Source organism: Panthera pardus, unplaced genomic scaffold, assembly GCF_024362965.1.
Source record: "Panthera pardus isolate Hobbes unplaced genomic scaffold, ASM2436296v1 HiC_scaffold_10, whole genome shotgun sequence".
Lineage (NCBI taxonomy): Eukaryota > Metazoa > Chordata > Mammalia > Carnivora > Felidae > Panthera > Panthera pardus.
The window spans coordinates 62716991-62744457 of NW_026526655.1; the positions used below are offsets into that span (position 1 = coordinate 62716991).

Here is a 27467-nt window from a genome sequence, read left to right on the forward strand (position 1 = left end):
GCGTCCGACTTCGGCTCCAGTCATGATCTCACAGTCCGTGAGTTCAAGCCCCGCGTTGCGCTCTGTGCTGACAGCTCAGAGCCTGGAGCCTGTTTCAGATTCTGTGTCTCCCTCTCTCTCTGCTCCTCCCCTGTTCATGCTCTGTCTCTCTCTGTCTCAAAAATAAATAAACGTTAAAAAAAAATTTTTTTTAAATAAAAAATGAGTAACTAGAAAATAACCTTTTTTGTGGTATCTAGTGAAATAACTGACATATGAATGGAGCCATTATAAAGAAAAGCTTAAGGGGAAATTTTCCATTTAGATGATAACATCCTTATCAATCTTTGCATAACAAGAAGTTAGATGATAACATCCTTATCAATCTTTGCATAACAAGAAGTTAAAAAAAAAAATTCAAACACTGTGATTCTTATGAAGCACACAGCACCATTTAGGAAGAGTTCTTACCAAACAAGCTGAACTTGACACCTAGTCTCTAGAGCTCACTTCCATTTATAAGAAGTATAGGGGTTAAAGGAAAAAGTTAAAAACACCCCAAAAAACAAATAGACAAATCATGAATGTAGACCATTATATAGGACAATGGATTTAATTTATGCAACCTGGCAGTGGCAAGAGGAGAAAGAAGGTAGAAGGACCACTCTAGGTTTAAAAAAGCTTTAGAGATCCAATAAACATAATACGTGAACCAATCCTAACAAACCAACTTTACAAAGGTATTTTTTAAACAATCAGGGAGATCTAATTATGAACTGGGTAACATAACAAACAGTTCATTAGTTCATTAGATAATTTTATTAGGTGTGATAACAGCATTGTGATTATGATGTAGGAAAATATGCATGGATATTTGGTGATACTAAGGAATTATTTTATGTAGGTAGGACAGTAGCATCATTACAGTTATCATGGGAAAAGGAAGTCTTGTGTTCGAGATATATCTATAGAAATACTTACAGATAAAATGCTATATATATGGGATTTGCTTCAAAATAACACAGTGGGGTGAACTGAATTAGGTGGGAGTATGCCAAAGACCAACCAGAAGTTGTTAGTTGTTGAAACTGGGAGATGGATACATGAGGTTTCATTATGTTGTGCTCATTAAATAGAATGTGGGCCAATATCAAAGCCAGTAAGTATTCCATTCACATATTTAAGGCACCAAGTCAAATGAATGTAGTTTTAATTGGTCTTTAAATAAAAAATGTCACTGAAGGAGCTTTTTCCGAATAAAAGATCATAGTAGTTGGGTTCATTATGTGCATTGCCTTTATATATGTTTGAAATTTTCTGTACTAAAAAGCTAAAAAATGCTTAAAAGAAAGGAATTATTTGAATTTTTTAAATAGAAATACTGGGGGCGCCTGGGTGGCTCGGTTGAGCATCAGACTTTGGCTCAGGTCATGGTCTCATGGTTTGCAAGTTCGAGCCCCACATTGGGCTCTCTGCTGTCAGCGCTGAGCCTGCTTTGGATCCTCTGTTGGGCTCCTTTGTCCCTCTCCCTCCCTCCCTCTCTCTCTCTCTCTCTCTCTGCCCCTCCCCCACTAGCATTCTCTCTGTCTCTCTCTCTCTCTCTCTCAAAAATCAACATTAAAAAAAAGGTAATACTGAAGCATGTCAGGGTGAGATGACAATATTTGGAATTTCCTTCAAAATACTTCAGAAAAACAGAAGAAAAGGACAAATGAAGCAAATGTGACAAAAATCTTGGTAAATAAATGTTGAGTCCAGTGATGGGTATACAGAGGTTCAATGTTCTCGTCTTTATCTTTGTGTATGTTTGAAAATTTTGATAACACAAAAATCTTTTTCATCTTGAGGACTGGGGAAAGTTCACTTTACTAATTCATTGTTGAAAAGTACATTCAGAAATGTTTGTTATCATATACACGGAAGCGTATATAAATCCCGTTTCTGGTGATGTTCTAGCAAAATTTACTAAAACTTTTAGTGTTCAAAAGCAAATGAGCGGAAAAAAGCTTTGGTGGGTCTTGTCGCGGTTCCCACCTTTGCCTTCATCTCTGCAGCATGGTTTTCATAACCCGGCAATTTGTGCACTCTGTGTGCTCCTCATCCGCTACCTCAGCCTCCGTGAAGAAAATCATCATCAACTACATGTTGGTTACTGGCAGCAAGATGATGGGCACTGACATCACCCAGGTTGCTGCAGCAACTGGCCACAACGGTGTTGGTGGACCAGACAGAGGACATGCTGGCAAAATCTAGAAATGAGATTGAGGAAAGCCTTAGGAAAGTGCCAGAGAAGAAGTCTGCATAAAACCCCAAGGCGGGTGATGAATTTGTGGAGAAGACCCTGAGCAACCTATCAACCAGCATGGATGCAGCATCCATAGTCCACAGCATGGACTTGGTGGTAGAGGCCATGCTGGAGAATTTAAAGATGAAGAATGACTTCTTCAAGAGGTTGAACAAGTTTGCCTCTGAACGTACAATCTTTGCCAGCAACACTTCCTCTCTGCAGTCTACAAACATAGCCAATGCCACCATAAGACAGGACTGATTCGCTGGACTCCATTTCTTCAACCCAGTGCCCTTGATAAAGCTTGTGGAGGTCATTAAAACACCACTGACCGACCAGAATACACCTGAATCTCTGACAGACTTCAGCAAAGCCCTGGAAAACCATCCGGTTTCTTGTAAGAACACATCTGAGTTTATTGTGAACTGTCTCCTAGTGCCATACCTCATGGAAGCAGTCAGGCTGCATGAATGAGTAATGCATCCAAAGGAAGATATCAACACTGCTATGAAGCTAGGAGCTGGTTACTCCATGGGCCCATTTGAGCTTGATTACATAGGGCCGGATACTACAAAGTTCATCATGGACAGGCGGCATGAAATGGAACCCTTTGTTTCAACCCAGCCTGTCCTTGAAGAAGTTGGTAGCAGAGAATAAGCTTGGCAAGAAGACTGAAGAAGGACATTGCAAATACAAGTGAGGCACAGTTTCTCTGCCTCTGCGAAGAAACCCTGTAAGCAATGTACCAGCAGCCCCCCAAGTACCCATGGGAATGTTCTCTGGTCAGACATTCCCTCATACAGCATAGTCCGTTCGATGTGGGGTTTTTTTGTTTTGTTTTGTTTTTAATGTTAGAGACAGAGTGAAAGAGAACACATGCACACATGGAGAGGAAAAACAGAGAGACAGAGACAGAGACAGAATCCTAAGCAGGCTCTGCACTGTCATTGCGGAGCCTGACACAGGGCTCGATCCCACAGCCCCAGGATTATGACCTGAGCTGAAATCAAGAGTCAGAGGTCCAACCAATAGAGCCACCCATGCACCCCCAATGTGCATTTTGATTGTAATCTATCTGAAGTAATTATTTACACTAGTTATAATAAGAGTAGATTCCTCCATTGAGAACTAGTTCCCTTTTATATTCTGTTCATTCTGTGTATTTTCTAACAAGTTTTATAACTCTTGAAGCAAACATTTTTCTGAACCTTATCATTTTCTTCTTAACGTTTATTTTGAGAAGGAGTGTAAGCGTGGGGAGGGGCAGAGAGAGAATCCCAAGCAGGCTCTGAGCTGTCAGCGCGCAGCCCAACACGGGGCTCAATCCCATAAAGCATGGGATCATGACCTGTGCTACAATCAAGTCAACATGCTTAACTGACTGAGCCACCCAGGTGCCCCAAACCTTATCATTTTCATAAAGAATTGCCTGGATCCATTCACTTGTAAAGGGGACAGCCCTTCCTCCTAGTGCGTGCTAAGTTCATCACTGCCAGACAGTAATGAGCCATTGGACACATATGTAGTGTGTCTGTGAATGCTAGAGTGAGCAGCACTTGCACCTTGCATTTTTGAGAACATATGCTACCTGCAGCTTCAAGCCTTACCCTACATTTTGGGCACAACATAAGATGTCATGTCTTTATTCAACTCCTGCTATTAGATTGGTAGGAATATCTCCATGGTTTGCAGGAAGAGGTGTTTTTTTTTTTAATTTTTTTTTTTAATGTTTATTTATTTTTGACAGAGAGAGAGACAGAGCATGAGCAGGGGAAGGGCAGAGAGAGAGGGAGACACAGAATCTGAAGCAGGCTCCAGGCTCTGAGCTGTCAGCACAAAGCCCAACTCAGGGCTCGAACTCACAGACAGCGAGATCAAGACCTGAGCCGAAGTCAGACGCTCAACCGGGCCACCCAGGCACCCCGGAAGAGGTTTCATTCACATCCAAAATCTGAGTGATTATCGTCTCTTTTTTTTTTTCATGAGAAATCATTGCTGCAAACTGCCTATAAATTGATTCTAATAAAATGCAATCTTTTAACCTGTGAAAATTTGAATTAAAATAAACATGAGTATAATTTAAAAAAAAAAGCAAATGGGCAGAGGGCAAAGGAAAAAAGAGAGAGAGAAAGAGACAAAGAAACAGACTTTTAGCTGTAGAGAACAAATTGATGGTTATCAAAGGGAGGTGGCTGGGGAGATGGGTGAAATAGGTAATGAGGATTAAGGAGTACATTTGTTGTGATTAGCACCAGGTATCGTATGGAAGTAATGAATCACAATATTGTACACCTGAAACTTTAACATCGTATGTTAACTATACTGGAATTAAAATAAAAATTTAATTTAAAAAAAACTTTAAGTGTTCATACCCCGCCCTAGCATTTCTACTTCTAGGGATTTATTACACAGAAATACTCCTAAATTTTTAAGACAGTATCTACAAAGATGTTTGCAATGCAAAAAAAAAAAAAAAAAAAAAAGCTAGAAACAACTCGTGTTCAGTAATAAAGGTTATCCAAATTATGGTAGATCCATAAAATACTTTATGTTTGTTAAAGAGAATGAGGTAGATCAACAAGTACTGAAGTAGAATCATATCTAAGATAAATAGAGAAATGAACTACATAATAGTATACATATTGTAATATCTTTATAATTAAAATTTTGGAGAAAGAATAGGAAAGAAAATGTTAATACGTGTAAGAAAAAATATTTATATCAAATACATGTATCTGTGGAATATTAACCAGGAATATTAATTGGTGTAAATTAACCAGGAATACAATATATAACACACTCTAGCTTCCACATTAATTCTACCTATAATATTTGAATTTTGTGTAACACATGCATAACTTTGTAATCAAAAGGAAAAGATTTACACTAAAAGCAAACAAACAATAAGTTATGTCATTCATTTGGTTTTAGTTCTACAATTTACAGTTTTAATTCTGAACATTTCTGGATTCATAGAGTCCTTTGAGAATCTAATGAAAGTTATAACTCTTTCTTAAGAAAAATATATACAGGGGCGCCTGGGTGGCTCAATCATTTAAGCATCTGGCTTCAGCTCAGGTCATAATCTCACTGCTCATGACTTTGAGCCCCACGTCCGTCTCTGTGCTAACAGCTCGGAGCCTGGAGCCTGGAGCCTGCTTCAGATTCTGTCTCCGTCTCTGGCTCTCTGTCTCTGTCTCACTCTCTCTCAAATATAAAACATATGAAAAGATTTTTTTAAAAACCATATTAAAAAAAGGAAGAAAGAAGGACCACAAAACAGAATGGTCACACACTGCTGAAGCCTATCTATCCTTAATGTTAGGTCAACAGATTACAGTGTAGAGAGATACAGATTTCCTCAGTCCTCAAGGCAGACAGATGGGCAGGGTCGGAGCAGCCTCCTCAATTGCTTCTGTGGCCCATCCAAATATCATTTCCATGTCTAGCATACTATGAAAAAGGTTAGGAAGTACTGTATCTTAAGGTCCAAACCTTTATTTTAAAGGTAAATATGGTTGGGGTACCTGGGTGGCTCAGTCGGTTAAGTATCCGACTTCAGCTCAGGTCATGATCTCATGGTTCATGGGTTCGAGCCCCATGTCGGGCTCTTTGCTGACAGCCCAGAGTCTGGAGCCTGCTTCTGTATCTCCCCCTCTCTCTGCCCCTCCCCCACTCTCACTCTGTCTCTCTGTCTCTGAAAAATAAATAAACATTAAAGATAAATAAGGTTGTGTCAAGATGGCCAAGTAGTTTAAGGCACCAGACTCAAGCACCTGCTTCATAAAGATAAATATGAACTTAAGAACATCTTTCAGCTGTGACACACAAAATCTAATAAGCAAAATCAAGGAAAGATTTCTATTTTTAAAAGCTTAAAAAAAAAAAAAAAAAAAAAAAAGCCTGGCCTGTGTGACAGGTTAGACAAGTGGTGATCGAAGATAATTTAATTATACTGCCTACAAGGATAAATATGAAGAACAAACAACAGATGAAAGGAAAGCCAGAAGAGAAGAATGGGAACACATACACTAAAGGATGCAATGAAAAACTTGACAGTTGAAAAGCAGGAAAAGAGAAAGGATTAGATGAAGGAGGGCACAGAAAGCTCTCTTAGACACTTTCCACGTAGAAAAGAAATGAATTCAAAAGTGCTACTGGGCAGCCAGTGAAGAACAATTTGAACAGTGTCAAGTGGCATCAAAGAGTGAAATTTCAACCTTGAACTAACTTTGCCCAAGGAACAAGAGTGGTCTAAGCAACCTAGGGACTGGGATTACAGGAGTATATCAGATGGCTATTGACTGAAAAAATTAATAGCCAGAAGACTTAAGGACCAAGCTCTGAGAGCTAGTTAAAATAATGTAAGACTGTGCAATACTGGTATAACGCATTATAAGATCAACAAAATTGGTTTTCATATTTCAAACTGATCATAGTGTGGTAACTAAAGCATCTTACATATTACATAGCAAGTGTTCAATGAAGACTTGAGGAAATGAATGAATCTAATAATAGAACACCAAGATGATTTCAAGGGCAGCCAGTTAAAAAATAACCAGACTTCCTGTGAACAACAACAACAACAACAAAAAGGACTAGACACCCATTTAATAATACGAGCTTTTCAATTATATTTTAAAGAACCACTGTATGCCTGACACTGACAACTTAGGCCCCAGGAATACAGGGGCCTTGCTCTCATGGAGCTAACTTTCTACTGGGGGAGTGAGTAGAAGATGACAGAGAAAGAAACAAAAACATAAATATGAATAATAAGCTCTGCAAAAATAATTTGACAGCATGATTTACAGAATGTGTCTACCAGGCTCCTTTAAATTGGGTTTGAAATGGAAGGCCTTTCCGAAGAGGTAATATTTAGGATACAGGCCAAATGACATAAAGAAGCTAGGCTAGGCACACCAAGCTCTGTAGGTGTATTGTCAAGAGGTCTGACAAAAGCCAACTGCGTATAAACAGGTATGAAAGATCTCTCCCCAAGTGAACAGGAAGAGGCCTTTCTAGACAACTGGTATGGCTCCAAAGAAAAAATGAGGCAGAAAGTAATGTGTTCACAATAGCAGCTCACAGATCACAGATACTTTCTTCAAAGAATCCAGCAGTTTTGAATGATTAAGAAGATTAAATATTCCTTAGTGGAGCAGGATGTTATGGCAATAATAGAAAGGTTGAACAGAACTACAGAAACAGTTAATAAAATAACCTCTCCAAATTTTATTTTACCTCAACTTTTTAAAATTTTTCATTGAAATCTAACTGACAGAAAATTTCCAAAAAAATAAGTGCAGCTCAGTGAAGTATCACAAACAGCACACCTATGTAACCAACTAGATCTAGAAACAAAACATTCCCAGTATCCCAGAAACTCTCCTTGTGACTCCTACAATACTGAGTTTAAATGACTAAAAGCGGAATTCCAGGATTCTGAGAGAAGGGAGGAGATAGGATGGGAAGGGAGTGGACAGGACCAGAGAGGAGAGAAGGGAAGAAAGAAAAAAGGACCAGAGATTCCTGGTGGTCCATTTGCAAATTATTAAGACTTAGTTGGGGGGGGGGGGGGGGGGGCCCTAGGACGGTAAGAAAAGGCCAATTCAAATAACTCAAGCACATATTTCAAAAATTAGAAAAGCATCTAAGATAAGCTCCCCTAAAAATCAGACTGTGGCATATACATCCCATTCCCAAATAGCACAAATTACACACATATACACTATTCTGCATATAATTTAAGGTAATTCACAAAGATCCCTGGAAAGACAGGCATCCCATATTAAAAGCCCTTGAAATAAACTGTTCTCTTCATTTTACAGATGGGGAAACCTCAGAAACACTAAATGACATGCCTAACTAGTAAAATTGTTTAAAAAAAAAATTCCTAAAGATGACAAAAGACATACCGTAAAGATATATGGTTTCCACTAAATTGACCTATATATTTAATATGACCTCAGTAAAAATACCAGTAAGGAATAAACATGGTCACTCTGAGATTCCTATGGAAAAGAAAGGTTAAGAAAATTTTGAACAATAAGACTAATAATAAAATAGCTTTACCAGATATTAAAACTTACTTTAAAATAATCAAAACTGTGGTAGACAGCTTTTAGGGAGCTTACATTTTAGAAGACAGTAATAGACATTAATGATAAATATAATTAAATAAACATAAAGTAAAGAAAGGTGAAGTTAGGTCAGAAATTCAGTTCCAAATTCACCTATATGTGTTCTTATGCCATTTCTCTAGATATACAGTTCTGCATCTCTAATTTGTACAGCTTAAAGTATTAATTCATCTCATGTCTAAAATTATTAGAAATAAAGAAAACAAATTCCATCTATATAGATTTAATATTATTTGGTGAGGCCTAAAGTACTACCAAAACAAAAGCAAAATATTTATGAAAACTCTAAGTTCTAAATTCAGTCACAGTGTGCATATAGGATCAGAAGACATGTAAATTAGAGATGTACAGTAAATTAGAAGACATGTAAATTAGAGATGTACAGTAAATTAGAAGACAGCAAAATTAGAAATGTACATGTATTAAAGTATTAACATAGTAAATAAATTATATTGAATGCTCAAGGGCAGAAAGGAAACAATGTGGTAATGGTACATAAAAAGGTCTATCAATGGACAAATTAATTACTGTGAATCCAAATACAGAATCAAATCCATATGGAATTTAATTCATGACAAGGCAGATTTCAATCTATGAGGAAAACATGGTTTATTATGAATGATATTGAGATGAATTGAGTAACCAGCAAAGATTCGGGGGAGGAGTAATCTCCTCACAACTTATACCATGATAACAGATAAATAAGACCCATATCAAACTTCTACAGATGAAAAATATCAGAAATGAAAAATACACCACACAGGATAACAGTAGATTAGACACTAGAAAAAAAAAAGATGAGAGATTTAACTAACCTAACAATAAGAAATGGGGCATCTGGGGGGCTCAGTTGGTTTAGCATTTGATTCTTAACTTAAGGTCAGGTCATGATCCCAGGATCATGGGACTGAGCCCTGTGTCAGGCTCTGTGCTAAGCATGGAGCCTGCTGAAGATTGTCTCCCTCTCTCTCACTGCCCCTCTCCCCCGCTCATCCATGCACATGCGCGCACGCTCCCTCTCCTCACTAAAATAAATAAATAAAATTATTTAAAAAATAAGAAACTATCCAAAATAAAGCACAGAGACTGAGAACATAAACAAAACTTATGTGAAGAGTGACAATAACAAGCAGTCTTGCATTACCCTGGAAACCCAAAAGGGGAAGAGGGGAGAAAACACAAATATCTGAAGAATTGCTGAAGTTTCCCCAAATTTGCTGAAAACCATAAAATTACAGATCCAAGAACTCATCAAATCCCAACCAGAATAAACTTTTTTTAAAGCCATACAAAGGCACTTCATAATCAAACTGCTGAAAACCAGTGGTAAGAAAATCTTCAAAGTGGGGCGCCTGGGTGGCTCAGTCGGGTTAAGTGTCCAACTTCAGCTCAGGTCATAATATCGCAGCTCGTGAGTTCGAGGCCTGCGTCGGGCTCTGTGCTGAGAGATCAGAGCCTGGAGCCTGCTTCGGATTCTGTGACTCCCTCTCTCTCTGCCCCTAACCCACTCGCATTCTGTCTCTGTCTCTCTCAAAAATAAATAAACATTAAAAAAAAAAATTTTTTTTTTTAAAGAAAATCTTTGGGGCACCTGGGTAGCTCAGTCAGTTGAGCGTCCAACTTCAGCTCAGGTCACGATCTCACAGTTCGTGAGTTCGAGCCCCACACCGGGCTCTTTGCTGATGGCTCGGAGCCTGGAGCCTGGTTCGGATTCTGTGACTCCCTCTCTCTCTGCCCCTCTCCCACTTGTGCTCTGTCTCTCTCTGTCTCTGTCTTTCAAAAATAAATAAATGTAAAAAAATTTTTTTTTCATTTAAAAAAAAAATAAAAAGAAAAAAAGAAAATCTTCAAAGCAACCAGAAGAAAATGACCCATTATGTACAGAGCAACAAAAATACAAAGGACAGCAGACTTTTCAACAGGAACTGTATAATCAGAACACAATGTAGAACCATATTCAAAGCGCTAGAAGAAAAAAAGCAAACCTGTGACTCTAGAATTCTTACCTCAAAGAAAACACCCTTCAAAACTGAAGGTAAATGAAAACTTTCCAGACAAAATCTTTCCAGAGAAAATTCATTGCTATCATACCTGTACCATAAGAAATATTAAAGGAAATTTTTCAAGCAATATTATGATAAGCCCACATGGCAGGAAACTGATCCTCCTGTCAACAGTCATGTGAGTGACCCACCTTGAAGGTGGATCTTCCAGTCCCTGGAAGACTGTAAACCCAGCCAAGGTTTTTACTACAACCCCATGAGACACTATGCCAAAACAACCCACATAAGCCACTTCCAAATCCCTAGTCCATAGAAACTATGAGATGACAAATTTTTATTGTTTGAAGCTTCTAAGTTTCAGAGTGATTTGTTACACAGTGATAGATAACTACCAAAAACACTATCAACAAACTAGACCTAACCAACAATAATAGAACACTACAAACTACAACAGCTAGAAGCTCATTCCATTGTTCATAAAATATATCCTAATAAATACCTTTTTTTCATTTTTAAGAAGTACTGGGATATTACTGACTGACAGAATTATGTAGTCAAACACACAGACCTTTTCAAATGATCTACACTGTATGTGTTTATCAACATACATATCAATATACCCACTCTCCATCCTCTTCTTCCTACTGAACTGTGACCCTCAAAAATTCATACATTGAAGTCCTAACCCCCACTGTGACTGTATGTGGAGACAGGACCTTTGAGGAGGTAACTAAGGTTAAGTGAAGTCATAGAGTGGAGCCCTAATCCAATACAACTAGTGTCACTATAAGAAGAGAAAAATAGGGCCGCCTGGGTGGTTCAGTTGTTCGAGCGTCTGACATCAGCTCAGATCATGATCTCATGGCTCATGGGTTCAAGACCCGCATCGGTCTCTGTGTTTACAGCTCAGAGCCTGAAGCCTGCTTCAGATTCTGTGTCTCCCTCTCTCTCTGCCCCTCCCCCACTCGTACTCTGTCTCTCAAAAATAAACATAAAAAAAAAAAGAAGAAGAGAAAGAGACACCAGGGTTACACACATACACACAGGAAAGACCATGTGCAGATACAGGGAGAAGGCAGCCATCTATGGCCCAGGAGAGAAGCCTCAGTAGAAACCAAACCTGCCAGCACCTTGATCTTGGACTTCCAGGCTCCAGAACTGTGAAAAATAAATTTCTACTGTTTAAGCCCCCCTGTCTATGGTATTATGTTATGGCAGCAAGCTAATATACTCCCTCAATGGGACACAACTGCCTAAATACACAATGGAGCCCGCCTTATGGCCAGCACTGAAATTAGTCCAAACCAGACTGATGGCTTTTCAGTACTGACAAGCAGAAAATATCAATGAATGGTATATGGATCTTACCACTTTATGGTATTGAAACATTTTAAATGAACATTACACAAACTATGTTCTCAGACCACAAAGCAATTAAAATGGAAATCAGTAACAGACATAAACTTAAAAATCCTTAAAAATTTGAAAATTTACACACCTGCAAACAATGCATGGACCATGCTTAGTGCTTGGCTAAGTACTAAAGCAATGGATATTCTCATTGTACTGACGGAGAAGAGTGTAAATTAACATACCAAATATGAGGACAATTTGGCAATATTGTATTAAAGGTATAAATGCATACCTATTTCACCCAGTAATTCAAGGAATTAGAGTCAGGACTGCCCAATTTCTGATCTAGAACTTTTTCACAAAACCTACGAGAACATTTTTTCAAGGTACAAAGAAAGAATTTTCATATGGTGTCCAGATGAAAGAGTTAAGCTGTAAGATGTAGTATAGCCAAAATAATAAAATATTATAACCCCCATAGTTTTCAACAGCTTGAACAATCAAAGAGAAAAATAAAATAAAATAAAAAATTTTTAAAGGGGGTGAATTCAAAAAATTCTACCAAGCAGGACACAAAGACTGGCACTTAGCCAGGGAGCATAGCCTAGGGACCCACCCAATCAGGGCTGATTAAGGACCTAGCCTGTGGCCCCACCCAATCACAGAGTCCAGCTAGCTACACTACCTGGCCAGGAAGCACAGCCTGCGATTCTGTCCAACCAGAGATTATTATGGAGCCCAGCCAATGGCCCTGCCTGACCATAGAACCCAGCCAGCAGCCCCACCTGAATGCAGACCCATCTGACAGTAAAACCCAGCCAGGGGACCCCTCTCAACTTAAGAGCACAGGCAGTGGCTCCACCCAACCAGACACCCTGAAGTGCTGCTTGCCAATGAATAGTATCAGCTGGCCCATTCAGAATCCCAGGCTGAGGTGAATGAAGAAAATCTTTCCCTACCAAGGTGAACATGTAAAGACTGGAAAAGGAGACCACTTCCTCAAATGCACACATCCCAACATAAGTATAGAAGGATCAAGAAGAATCAGGTAAACCTGAAACCACCAAAGGAAATCAATAAGGTTCCTCTATGAAGAAATGGAGATGAACTGAATGACAAAGAATTCAGAATAATCCTCTTAAATAAGTTTTGTGAACTACAAGAAAACCCTGATAGAAAATAAGCAAAAATACAGGGAAAATACATGAATAAAATAAGTTCAAGAAGACATGAAAATCATGGAAAAAACAAACAGAAATTCTACAGCTGAAGAATATAACTGAACTGAAAAATTCAACAGAACTATTCAATAGCAGACTTCACCAGGAAAGAATGCATAAAAACAAGACATGTCATTTGAAATCTCCAGTCAGCAGAGCAAGAGGAAAAAAGAATAAGAAAGAATGAAGAAAGCTACAGGACTCATAAGACACGACTCAAACAAACAACATACATCATTATAGGAATCACAAAAGGAGGACAGAGAGAAGGGGACCAAAAGTCTATTTAAAGAAATAATGGCTGGGACGCCTAGGTGGCACAGGTGGTTACGCATTTGGCTCTAGGGGCGCCTGGATGGCTCAGTCAGTTGAGCGTCCCACTTCGGCTCAAGTTATGATCTCCTGGTCCATGAGTTTGAGCCCTGTGTTGGGCTCTGTGCTGACAGCTCAGAGCCTGGAGCCTGCTTCAGATTCTGTGTCTTCCTCCCTCCCTGCACCTCCTCCATTTGCACTTTGTCTGTCTGTCTCTCTCTCTCTCTTTAAAATATATTTTTAAAAATATATTTTTTAACAAAAAAAAGCATTTGACTCTTGATCTCAGCTCAGGTCATGATCTCACAGTTTGTGAGTTTGAGCCCCACACGGGCCTGTGTGCTGATGGAGCAGTCTGCTTGGGATTCTATCTCTCCTTCTCTCTGCCCCTTCCTGCTCGTGCCTTCTCTCTCTCTCTCTCTATCTCTCTCAAAATAAACTTAAAAAAATTTTTTTCAAATAAAGAGATAATGGCCGAAAACACCCCAAATTTGGGGAAATAAAAAGAACACCAAGACTCAGGAGGCCCTAAAGTCCCTAAGTAGGTTTAGTCCCAAAAGGTCTACATTGAGACCCATTATCATTAAGTTATCAAAACCACATTATCTGACAAAAGACAAGTATCTAGAATATATTAAGAAATCTCAAAACTCAACTGTAAAAAACAACAACAACAACAAAAATTCAATTAGAAAGTAGGCAAAAGAGGGACACCTGGGTGGCCCAGCTGGTTGAGCATCTGACTTTTGATTTTGGCTCAGGTCATGATCCCAGGATCCTGGGAACAAGCCCCACATTGGGGTTTAGGATTCTCTCTCTCTCTCTCTCTCTCTCTCTCCCTCTCCCTCTCCCTCTCTCTCTCTCTCTCTCTCCCCCTCTGCCCTTTTCCCCCACTTGTGTGCTCTCACTCTCTCTTGCTCTAAAAGGAAAATAAACAGCAACACAATAATATAATAAGAAACTGTGATACTTCACTCTCAACAATGGATAGATCATCCAGACAGGAAATTAATAAGGAAACAGCAGATGGGAACAACACTATAAACCAAACAGATGTAACAGACACATACAGAACATTCCATCCAACAGTGACAGAATACACATTCATCTCAAAACAGAACATTATCCTAAAAAGATCATATGTTAGACCACAAAACAAGTCTTAACAAATTTAAGAAACTGAAATTACATCTTTTCTGAACACAATGAAAACTATAAAACTAGAAATCAATAACAGGAGAGAACCTGGGATTCTCACAAACACACAGAAATTAGACAATAAACTCCTGAACAACCAACAGATCGAAAAAGAAAGGAAAATAAAAAAATATCTTGAAACAAATGAAAATGGAAACAAACCAAACTAAAACCTACAAGATGCAGAAAAAGCAGGTATAAGAGGGAAATTTATAGCTATAAATGTCTACATTAAGGAAAAAGAAAGATTACCAATAAACAACCTACCTTGACATGTCAAGGAACGAGGGGGGAAAAAAAGAAAGAACAAAGCCCAAAGCAGAAGGAAGAAAACAGAACAGAGCAGAAATAAATGAAATTAAAAATGGAAAACCAATAGAAAAGAACAACAAAACTAAGAGTTGGTTTTTTGCAAAGATAAACAAAACTGACCAATCTTTAAGTAGACTAATCAACAGAAAAAGAACGATGACTCAAATTAATAAAATTATAAATGAAAGAGAAGAAATTACAATTAGTAGCACAGAAATACAAAGGATAAGAGTCTACTACAAACAATTAAATACCAAAAATTTGACAATCTAGAATAAATGGATAAATTCCTAGAAACATACAACCACTAAAGACTGAATCAATGAAAAAAACCAGAAAATCTGAACAGACCAATAACATAAAGAGACTGAATCAGTAATCAAATCCCTCCCAGACAAAAAAGCCCAGGACCAGATGGCTTCACTGGTGAATTCCGCCAGACATTTAAAGAAGAATTAATGCCAATCCTTCTCAAATTCTTCCAAAATACCGAAGAGGAATGAACACTCTCAATTTCATTTTGCGAGGCAAACATTCCTCTGATAAGACACTAAAAGAAAAGAAACTTACAGGCCAATATCCCTGATGCATATTGATGCAAAAATTCTCAACAAAATGCTAGCAAACTGAACGCAACAGCACATGAAAAAATCAGATCCTACACCAAAAGGGAGTTACCCCTGGGATATAAGGATGGTTCAAAATACGCAAATTAATCAATGTAACACCACATTAACAGAATGATGGATAAAAATCATACAATAATCTCAACAGATGCAGAAAAAGTATGTGACAAAAATCAACATCTGTTGCATGATAAAAACTCCACAAGAGTGTTATGCTAAGTGAAATAAGCCATACAGAGAAAGACAGATACCATATGGTTTCACTCTTATGTGGATCCTGAGAAACTTAACAGGAACCCATGGGGGAGGGGAAGGAAAAAAAAAAAGAGGTTAGAGTAGGAGAGAGCCAAAGCATAGGAGACTCTTAAAAACTGAGAACAAACTGAGGGCTGATGGAGGGTGGGAGGGAGGGGAGGGTGGGTGATGGGTACTGAGGAGGGCACCTGTTGGGATGAGCACTGGGTGTTGTATGGAAACCTATTTGACAATAAATTTCATATATTAAAAAAAAAAAAAAAAACTCCACAAACTGAGTACAGAGGAAATAAACTTCAACATAATAAAAGTTACATATGGCAAGCCCATAGCTAACCTCATACTAAATGGTGAAAAAATGAAAGCTTTCCTCTACAATCATGAACAAGATATGGATGCCTACTATCATCACTTCTACTCAACAAAGCACTAGAAGTCCTAATGACAACAACTAGGCAAGAACAAGAAATAAAAGGCATTCAAATCAGAAAGAAAAAAGTGAAATTATCTGTTTACAGATGACATATTATACACAGAAAACCCTAAAGACTGCACCAAAAAACGATTAGAATATTACTAGTATCACAGGATACAAATCAACATACAAAAATCAATTGCATTTTTATATTCTAACAATGAATTATATGCAAGTAAAATGAAAAAAAAATCTCATTTACAGTAGTAGCAATAAGATATGTAGAAATAAATTTAACAAAGGAGGTGAAAGATTTGTGCACTGAAAACTATAAAATACTGTTGAAAGAAATTGAAGACACAAATAAATGGAAATATATCCCATGTTCATGGACAGGAAGAATTAATATTGTTAAAATGTCCATACTAGGGGCACCTGGGTGGCTCAGTCGGTTGAGTGTCCGACTTCAATTCAGGTCATGATCTCGTGGTCCGTGAGTTCGAGCCCTGCGTCGGGCTCTGTGCTGACCGCTCAGAGCCTGGAGCCTGTTTCAGATTCTGTGTCTCCCTCTCTCTGACCCTCCCCCGTTCATGCTCTGTCTCTCTCCGTCTCAAAAATAAATAAAAGCTAAAAAAAAATTTTTTTTTTAAATAAAATAAAATGTCCATACTAGACAAAGCAATTTATAGAATCAGTGTGACCCCTATCAAAATTCCAAAAGGGTTTTTCATAGAAATAGAAAAAAACATTTTGACATTTTTAAGACACTACACTTGACAACAGAATAATACACACTTTTTTCAAGTGCACATGCAACATTCACCAAGTTAGACCATATTCTGGGCTATGAAGGAAACCTTTAAAAAAAAAAAGTTAACAATTTTATTTAGTTATTTATTTTTATTTTGAGAGAGAGATAGAATCCATGCTCAGCATACAGCCCAACATGGGGCTCAATCCCACAACCCTGGGATCATGACCTGAGCCAAAATCAAGAGTCAGACACTCAACTGACATAGCCACCCAGGTGCCCCAAAGTTAACAATTTTTAAAAAGTTGATATAGAAGTATGTTCTCTGACTATAACAGAATTCACCTAGAAATTATTAAAAAACAATCTTGGAAAATCCTCAAAACTTCTAAAAAATCTTTGGGCCAACAAGGAAGCTCTGGAAAACAGAAAATAGTGTGACTTGAATAAAAATAAAAACATTAAAATTTGTGGGATTCCTCTAAAAATGTACATAGAAATTTATAGTATCACTGACATTAGAAAAAGTCACAAAGCATTGATCTAAAAATGCCACCTTAAAAAAATCAAAAAGAAATGACAAAATTAAACCCAAACAAGAAGGAAGACAATAATAACGAGCACATATCAGTGAAATAAAGAACAGATGGGGGGAAAAAAGAGACAGAGAAATCAATAAAACCAAAAGCTGATTTCATGAAAAGGGCAACACAAATGAAAATTTTTGTTTGCTCAGAAAATTCTATTTAGATGAAATGGACAAATTCTTTGAAAGATTAAAACTGCCAAACTGTACATAAGAAAAAAAAAAAAAAAGTAACCTGAATAAGTACTACATCATTAAAGAAACTGGGGCGCCTGGGTGGCTCTGTCGGTCAGGCATCCGACTTCAGCTCAGGTCATGATTTCATGGTTCATGAGTTCAAGCCCCGTGTGGGGCTTGTCACTGGCAGCAGAGTCCACTTCAGATCCTCCATCTCCCTCTCTCTGCTCTTCTCCAGCTTGCACTCTCTCTCTCCAAAATAAATAAACTTAATAAAAAAAAAATTAAATTTTTACTTAAAAAAGCTTCCAACAGTAAATACTCTAAACTTATTATTGTTTCACTGTCCAACTCCACCAAACATTTGAGGGAGAAATAGTTATATTCTTCATAAACCCTTAAAAATATATACATAGAAGAAGAAAACCTTCCTTCATCTTACATAAGTAGCATTGCCTTGATACCAAAATCAGACAAAGATATTACCAAAGAAGAAAACAAACATATGACAAAAGAAGTCCAATATTCCTCTTGAACACAGAAACAAAAATCCTCACATCAAAATACTAGCAATTGGAATCTAGCAATATGTAAAAAAAGACATGCATCATGACCAAATACAGTTTATTCTAGGAATGCAAGACTGGTTCAATATTCAAAAATTATTCCATGTAATTCACCATATCTACAATTAAAAAGAAAAACCATACAATTATCTCATTTGAAGCAAAAAATCACTTGACAAAATCCAACAACCCATTCATGATTTTTTAAAAAAATTTTTTCTCAGCAAACCAGGAACAGAAGAGAAATTCCTCAATCTGAGAAAAGACATCTACAAAATCTTATAGCTAACATCATATTTAATGATAAAAGGTTTACTTTTCCCTAACATCAGGAACAAGATAAGGATGTCCATATCTATCACTTCTGCTCAATAGTGTAATAGAGGTTCTGTTCCACGTAATCAGGAAAATGAATAAACAGCACTAAGATTTGAAAGGATGTAAAACTATATTCAGACTCAGCATACTCACCTACATAGAAAACCTAATGGAGTCTACAAAAAACTACTAGAATAAATACGTTTAGCAAGGTTCAAGATCAATATACAAAATTTACTTGGATTTCTATTTACTAGCAACAATCAGAAATTGAAATATTTTCAACTACCACTTATAATAGTATAAAAATATGAAACACTTAGTCATTTAAAAAATGTACAAGACGTGTTCACTGAAAGCTACAAAACATTGCTGAAAGAAATTAAAGAAGACCTTAAAAAATGAATAGATTTACTGTAAGTTGGAAGACTTAGTAATGTTAGGATGTCAGTTCTCCCCAAACTGATCTGCAGATACAACACAATCCCAGTCAAAATCTAAGCAGGCTTTCTTTCTTGTAGAAACTGATAGGTTTAATCCAAAATTCATACGGAAATGTAAAGTTACCCACAGTAACTTTGAAATTAAAAATACTAAAGTTGGAAAGTTGATACTATCTGATTTTACTACAATCTTACTACGGTAATCCAGAGAGTTTGGCTCTGGCATAAAAATAGAAAGTCCAGGGATGCCTGAGTGGCTCAGTCAGTTAAGCGCAGATCTTGATTTCAGCTCAGGTCATGATCTCACAGTTTGTGAGATAAAGCCCCACTTTGGGCTCCATGCTGACAGTGCACAGTGCCTGCTTCTAAATCTCTCTCTCCCTCTCTCTCTGCTCCTCCGCAGCTCGTGCTCTCTCTCTCTCTCAAAATAAATAAATAAAAACTGTAAAAAATTAAAAAAAAAACAAAAACAAACAGAAAGTCCAGAAACATCCACACATATATGGACAACTCTTTTTTTGACAAAGGTGCCAAAGCTATTCAATGAAGAAAGGACAGTATTTTCAACAACTGGATACCCATATGCAACAAAATGGACTTTGAGCCATACCTCATACCATATATAAAAATTAACTCAAAATTGATCATAGACCTAAACCTATAAAACTTCTAGAAGAAAATCTTGATGCCGAGTTAGGTAAATACTTCTTGATCTAACATCAAAGATAGGATCCAAAAGAGGCCAACACATTGATAAGTTGGACTTCACTGAAATTAAAAACCTCTGGTCTTCAAAAGATACTGTAAGTAGATAAGCCATAAACCAGGAAAAAATATTTGCAAATCATATACCTGAAAAATTACTTGTATCCACAATAAATAAGGAACTATATCAAAAGTTAATAATTAGAGGGGCACCTGGGTGGCTCAGTCAGTGGAGCATGCAACTCTTGATCGCAAGGCTGGGAGTTCAAGCCTCGTGTTGGAGCCTACTTTAAAAAATAAATTCATTAAATAAAATAAAATGGAAAAAAAAGTTAATAATTAGAAACAAAGGAAAAAAATAAACCAGTAAGAAAAAAATAGGCAAAATATTTGAGCCAATACCAAACAAAATATATCAATGGCAAAAAAGGACATGAAAAGATACTTTAAAAATTCATTAGCCATTAAGAAAATGCAAATTAATACTACAAGAAGACACCACTACATAGCTATTTGAAGAGATGAAATTAAAAAGAATGACCAACAGCAAGTATTAGCAAGAATTCAGACGAACTGGAATTCTCACACATTGCTGATATAGACTGGAACATTCAATGGGAAAACATTTTGGAAGTTTCTTTAAAAGTTAGGGGTGCTTGGGTGGCTCAGTCAGCTTGGGAGCCTGCTTGGGATTCTGTGTCTCCATCTCTCTCTGACCCTCCCCAGCTGGCACTCTGTTTCTCTCTAAAATAAGTAAACATTAAAAGACATTTTTTTAATAAGTAAATAAAAGTTAAACATTATGCGATTAATGTACTGAATCATACACTGAAAAATAATTGAAATGTAAACTTTTATAATATATACAAAACCATACTAAAAAACTTTTTAATTTTTAAAAAATTAAACATAAATCTACAATATGATCCACTCAAAACATACTTAGGTATTTACCCAACAGATATGAAGTATCCCTATAAAGACTTGTTAATATCCATATAAAAACCTGAATACAAATGTCGATAGCAGCTTTATATGTAATAGCCCAACACTAGAAATGACTCAAATGTTCATTGGCAGATGAACAAATAAACAAACTGTGGTATATCCATACAGTGGAATGCTACTTATCAATAAAGAAATGAACTACACAACATGAATGAATCTCAAAATAATTATGTTGAAAGACAACAGATCAAAAACTATGTATACATATTATATAATTCCATTTATACAAAATTCTAGAAAATAAATCCATAAATAAATAAATCCATAGCAACAGAATATAGATAGGTGGTTGCTGGGGGACAGGGCACAGGAAAAAGCTGGAGGTAGGGATTAAAAAAGGCACCAGGAACTTCACTCATATGGGGACTTTAAGAGACAAAACAGATGAACATAAGGGAAGGGAAACAAAAATAATATAAGAACAGGGAGGGGGACAAAACAGAAGAGACTCATAAATATGGAGAACAAACTGAGGGTTATGGGAGGGGATGTAGGAGGCAGGGTTGCGCTAAATGGGTAAGGGACATTAAGGAATCTACTCCTGAAATCGTTGTTTCACTATATGCTAACTAATTTGGATGTATATTTTAAAAAATATGGATGTATATTTTTAAAAATAAAATAAAATAAAATAAAAAAAGGCACAAGGACCCTTTTGGGAATCATTGCTATGTTTACTATTTTGATTATGGTGATAGTTTTACAGGGGTATACATATTTGGCAACTTAAACGGTGGACTTTAAATGTGTACAATTTGTAATTATGCCTCCAACAAAGCTAATACCACAAAATGCCCTAAAATCATATGCAATTGCCGTATTCAAGCATTCCAATGCAATGCTCCAAAAAAAAGGCTTTGCTTCTTATGGCTCTGTCCACAAGACCATCAGTATAAATAGAATATTAATACGACATGCCAAAATGTTTCACAGTCCTGGGCAATTAATCACATAAAATGGGAATGATACCATTCTCTATATGTGTGTGTTATCCCATTTAATTTTTAAAAAATCTTGAAAATAAATAAATAAATTGAAGTAGGCATGTCAAACATCATTCCCATTGTACATGTGAGAAAAACTATAGCCAAGGAAAATTAAGTGATTTACCCAAAGACAAAAAGATAACAAATGTTGGAGGTACAACCCAAACATGGCCTTACAGGTAGAAATGTTCTCACAAATTCTAAACTAAAAGTTGCCAATTTCAAAGATACCCTGTCAAAAATGGGAGTTTTCTATAGATGACTGAGAAGCTAACTGGAGTTCTGTGATGATGAAAATATCACAGTTAATAAATCAGAACTATAACATACTCTTCCAAACCAGTATTCTAGGAAATTCTTCAATTACAGGGTGAGATTTCCAGAGATTCTTTCAAGAATATCTTCCATTAAACTGTCCCTACTTCTCCAAATAAAATCGCCTATGGGGCAGGGTATCTCAACCTGAGCAACGAATAAGGGTTAAAATTCCCTTAAGAAGTCAAAACCCCAAATCTAGGCTGCATGCTAGTTTGAGGTTCAAATTTACATTACTCATGTCGTATTGGAACTCCCCAAGCCAAATATTAATTTTTTTAATTGGCATTGGGATATCTGTGATATCTATGACAGCTGGCAGAACAAACAACAAACAAACCCAAACCACAAGGTATTCCCACAGCAAAAGCATTCCTACTTCACTCTACCACTGGACTTAAATACAAACACTAAAGAAGAGATTACATTCCAAAATTTCAAAAACAGAAAGAAACCATCCATCAACAGTCAGTAGGCACAATACACGGCAGGTTTGTTTTCCAAAAAATTTGAAAAATAGAACAAAAAATTCTGAAAACACACACACACACACACACAAATGTTTTTAAAATTACTACAAGCATAGAAGGAATTGAAACCCTAACTAAAGAATAAGACTTTGGGGGGCACCTGGGCAGCTCAGTCGGTTAAGCATCTGACTCTTGATTTCAGCTCAGGTCATCATCTCATACAGTTCATGAGTTCAAGCCCCACGCTGTCAGCATGGAGCCTGCTTGGGATTCTCTCTCCCTCTTTCTCTGCCCCTCCCCTGCTCTCGTGCACACATGTGCACACTCACACACGTGCGCGCTCTCTCTCTCTCTCAAAATAAACTTAAAAAAAAAAAAAGACTTTTTTTTTTAAGAAGGCCAAGTCAAAAGCAGATTTTCCTAGAGCTGAAAATTACATTTATTAAAAAAAAAAAAAAATGTAATAGTCAAGCTAGACAGCAGATGAGATAGAGGTGAAGAAATTATCTAGAAGATAGATCTAGGAAATCACCCCCAATTCAGCCCAAAATAAGATAAATGAGTAGAAAATGAGTAAGCTCTAGGATTTAGAAGACAGAATGAGAAGATTCAACAAATATACTATAGCAATCCCAAAACAGAAATGAAACAATGGGAGAGACTTGAAATTCAAAGGGACAATGGTTGAGAATTTCCAGAAGCTATGAGACAAAAATCTTCATCTAGAACCAACCCAACAAATAGAGTCCCACCTAGACACAACATAGTGAAACTACAGATCACCAAAAAGTAAATCTTAAAAGCAACCAATAAATAAAGCAGATTACTTGCAAAGAAACAATTACACTGAAATACTTCTCAACAATAGAAACCAGAGGACAACAGAATAGTATCTTCAAAGTGCAAGGGAAAACAAATGTCAACTAAAATTCTCTACTCAGTTTAATATTATTAAGAGAGAGGTGCCTGAGGGTGCTCAGTCAGGTAAGCTTCCTACTTGGGCTCAGGTCATGATCTCACAGCTTGTGGGCTGAGCCCTGCGTTGTGCTCTGCACTGAAAACTCAGAGCCTGGAGCCTGCTTCAGATTCTGTGTCTTCCCTCTCGCTCCCCCTCCCCCTGCTCTCACTCTGTCTGTCTCTCTCTCTCTCTCTCTCAAAATAAATAAACTTAAAAAAAAAATTGTTTTAACATTATTCAAGAAAGAAGGTGAGAACTACTCTAGCACTTGATTGCCTTATATTCTTTCATGCCTGTGAAGCTTTATGTATTCTGTTCCTTCTATCCACAATGTCATCTTTCACCTCCCAATCTCCCACCAGATCAAATTCTTTGTAAAGTTTTCTTTAATGTTCACTACTACACAGTAACAACAGAGGTGCCAGGAAGGAGCTTAGAACACAGGCTTTGGATATGGACAGAAACAAATGTGAATAAGAGCTGTGTAACTTTGCTCAAGTTGCTTCTCTGAGATAGTATTTTCTTATGTAGATGCTAATATCAATCCCTAGGACTTGCTGAAAATGTTAAATGAGATATATGTAAATTCCTGATATAAAGCAAGCACTCATTAATAAAATCTACAGATTGACTATTAGGGAAAAAAAATTTTGAGAAGGTTGAAGGTTGCTCAATAAAAAAACTCAATAGCATTTGAAAATGTTTACAATATAAAATATTACCAAAAGAGCAAAAAATGAGAAATTGGAAAAAATAATTTTTAAAAGGATACTACTTATAGTAGAAACAAAAATAAGGTAATGAGGAACAAATCTAACAAAAGATACACAACTTATGGACAAAATTACTTTACTGGAAGAAAAAACAATTACTCTCATGGATAGGCAGACTAAATACTATAAAGACAACAATATATGTATTCTAGTGTAAAGTATTCTACTGCATGATTAAACCATAGTTTACTAATCTCCTTGTTTCCAATTTTTCCCAATTTAAAACAGTATTATAATGAATATCCTTGTACATGTCTCCTTTTAAAATGTCCTCAAATTTAATATGATTCCAATCAATATCAGACAGAAATTTTCCACAGAATTTGACGTTACCCTGAAATTAAAATGAAAGAGTTAGGGACCAAGAATAGCCAAGTTTCTTTTTAAGAGTAATAATAAGGGAAATCCTGCCATATCAATAACTATTCTAATGTCACCATAATTAAAGCAGTATGATACTGTTGCCAGAGACATACCCATACAACAGAAAGCTTAGGACACATGTAGGAAATGGATATATGAGAGGTAGTGCTATAGATTGATGGAGGAAATAAAGATGTAAATATGAAATGCAAAACCTTAAATCTTTTAAAACAAAACATATAAGCATTTTTCTAAACAAAGATAGGACTGCTTTTAAAAGACACAAATAAAGGATGCCTGGATGGCTTAGCTGGTTGAGCATCCAACTCTTTATTTTGGCTCAGGTCATGATTTTCACAACCATAAGATCAAGCCCCGCATCGGGCTCTTGGAGCCTGCATGGGATTCTCTCTCTCTCTCCCTTTCTCTCTGCCCCTTTCCACTGTCCCTCCTCTGCGCATATCCACTCTCTCTCTCAAAATAAAAATTTAAAAAAGAAACAAATAATACCAACTATAGAAGGAAAGTTACACTTTTAATTTAAAGCTTTTTTTTATAACACTATTGTGTATTACAAGAGGAAAAGACAAGCCACAGATTGAAAGATGAAATCAGGAATCCACATAACCAAGGATCAGGATCTAGAATATATATATATAGTAGTCTTAAAACTCAGTAAGATAAAACAAAAAAATAAATAAAAAATAAAAAACAGGCAAAGAATATGAACCAGCAATTCACAAAGGAAGAATTCAAATAGCCTAAAAGCATGAAAAAATGTTCAACTTTACCAGTAGTCAGGAAAGTTTTAAAAATTAAAAATTAAAATTTAAAACTTAAAATAAAATTTTAAATTAAAAAATTTTTAAATGTTTCTATCCAACACACACACACATTTTGTGTACATATATATGTATATATACAAGTATACATACATATACACATACACATATATGTACATATATATGTATAGATACACATACACACACACACACACACACACACACGAAGAACAACACACTCTATGACCTAGCAATTCCTCTCCCAGGAATCTATCCTAAAAATATTCTAGTATATCTACACAAAGAGACACATGCAAAAATGTTCACTGCAGCCCTGTGGAAACAATGCAAAAATGTAAAGCATCTAATGGTCTGGTAGCAAAATAATCAGCAAACCATGATCCAGTCATACCACAGAATGCTTAATGGTGGTTAGAAATGAATGAACTAATCCATATTAGTAACTTGGTAAGTGAAAAAGGCAAGCTGCAAAAAGATTCACATAATATAAAATTTATGCAAAATTTTAACAGTAAAACAATCATATATTGCTTAGATGTAGTAGAAGTACAAAGCATGCATGGATATGACATGGGAATTTCAGGATAATGGTAACTCCTGAGGAGGGAAAGAGGAAGGAAGGGAGAAGAGGATGACCTTTAGTTCTTTGACCAGAAAAAGCTCTATAGCAAATAGGGCAAAGGTTAACATCTATTAATCCCAGTGGTGAGTACAAAGGTATTTTTATATTATTTTTGTACCTTTCTGTGTATTAAAAATGTTTCATAGTTGAAAACAGTTTTAATGATTTTTATATAACATTAAAATGATTAGAAAAAATAATTACAATCTAATAAGTCTTCCAAATTGCTGTGTTGTAGTTAAACTTTACTACAATGAAGATGACTAGAGATTACACTTCCAGCTCAAGTAGAATCTTCTACACTAAGAATCTGTCTATACTATTTCTAGTAAATTAGCAATAAAAAAAAGTACACTGAACACAGAAAAGATAAAAAAATTCTTCAACTCTTCTTCCTCCAAGCTCTTGGATCATGAGGAGTGTCGTTGTTCCCTTGTTTGAGTTTGTGACCTGAATTAGATGGATATCGCTGTAGAGAAAATCCCAGATTCATAAGGAAGAAAATTTCACAAAGTAATCCATGTAAATGCATGGATACATACATAAATAATTTAGGAGATCAGCTCTAACACTCTCCCACAAAATCAATAAACACAAAATATGATATGATTAACCAAATTACTAAAACTCTAAATATGTGTGAGGTATAAACAAAAGAGGCCTTTATCATCAAATATTGAAAGTTGGTTATTTGGAGAGATATAACTTAGAAATGAAAAAAACTGTTACAATTCAGAAAATCAAATCCTACAATATGGTTTCACCCTGTACTTACGTTATAGGAGTGTTGTCCCTACAAATGAGCTGGACAGTGAAAGTAAAACGTGCCTCTGGACTTTGCGGGAGAAGGTTTAACATAAAAGTTCAAGGACAGGAATGTACATACAGTGAGTTAAACAAATGAGGATCCCACTGCAATGGAGATGATAAGGTTGGCAGTGCAGGCAGAGGCCAAATGTGAGTGTAGGTGATCCATGAAATTTTAAAAGTAGTCTAGAAAAAGCTCTCACTAGAGTATGAAAGGAATACTACAATTAGAATATAGCCATTTTGCAAACCCTAATGAAAATATGGGTCTGGACAATAATAATCAGTAGTTACTACAATCTTTAACAAGATAGGTAACTTTATGGAGCGCCTGGGTGGCTCAGTCGGTTGAGCGTCCGACTTCGGCTCAGGTCATGATCTCGCAACTCGTGAGTTCAAGCCCTGCATTGGGCTCGGTGCTGACAGCTCAGAGCCTGGAGCCTGCTTCAGATTCTGTGTCTCCCTCTCTCTCTGCCTCAACCCACTCACATTCTGTCTCTGTCTCTCTCAAAAATAAACATTAAAAAAAAAATTTAAGATAGGTAACTTTATAACAAATGGATCACACTGACAAATTTAAGCCACAAGTTAATCCTAACATTAACTAAAGGAGAGACAAGGAAACGATCTGTAGCTCCTGATACAATGAATCAGGAAGTATAAAACACCATTATAAAGTTTCCTTGCCAAAACAAAACAACAAAAAAAACATAA

At 36.5% G+C, this 27467-nt stretch overlaps 1 protein-coding gene and 1 pseudogene across 10 annotated transcripts in view; one reads left to right on the forward strand and one right to left on the reverse strand.

The window, feature by feature from the left end:
- UBR3 (ubiquitin protein ligase E3 component n-recognin 3) overlaps positions 1-27467 on the reverse strand; it is a 226825-nt gene that overhangs the window by 192734 nt on the left and 6624 nt on the right. The window lies entirely within an intron of this gene.
- Positions 2035-2966, forward strand: LOC109272776 (hydroxyacyl-coenzyme A dehydrogenase, mitochondrial-like; annotated as a pseudogene).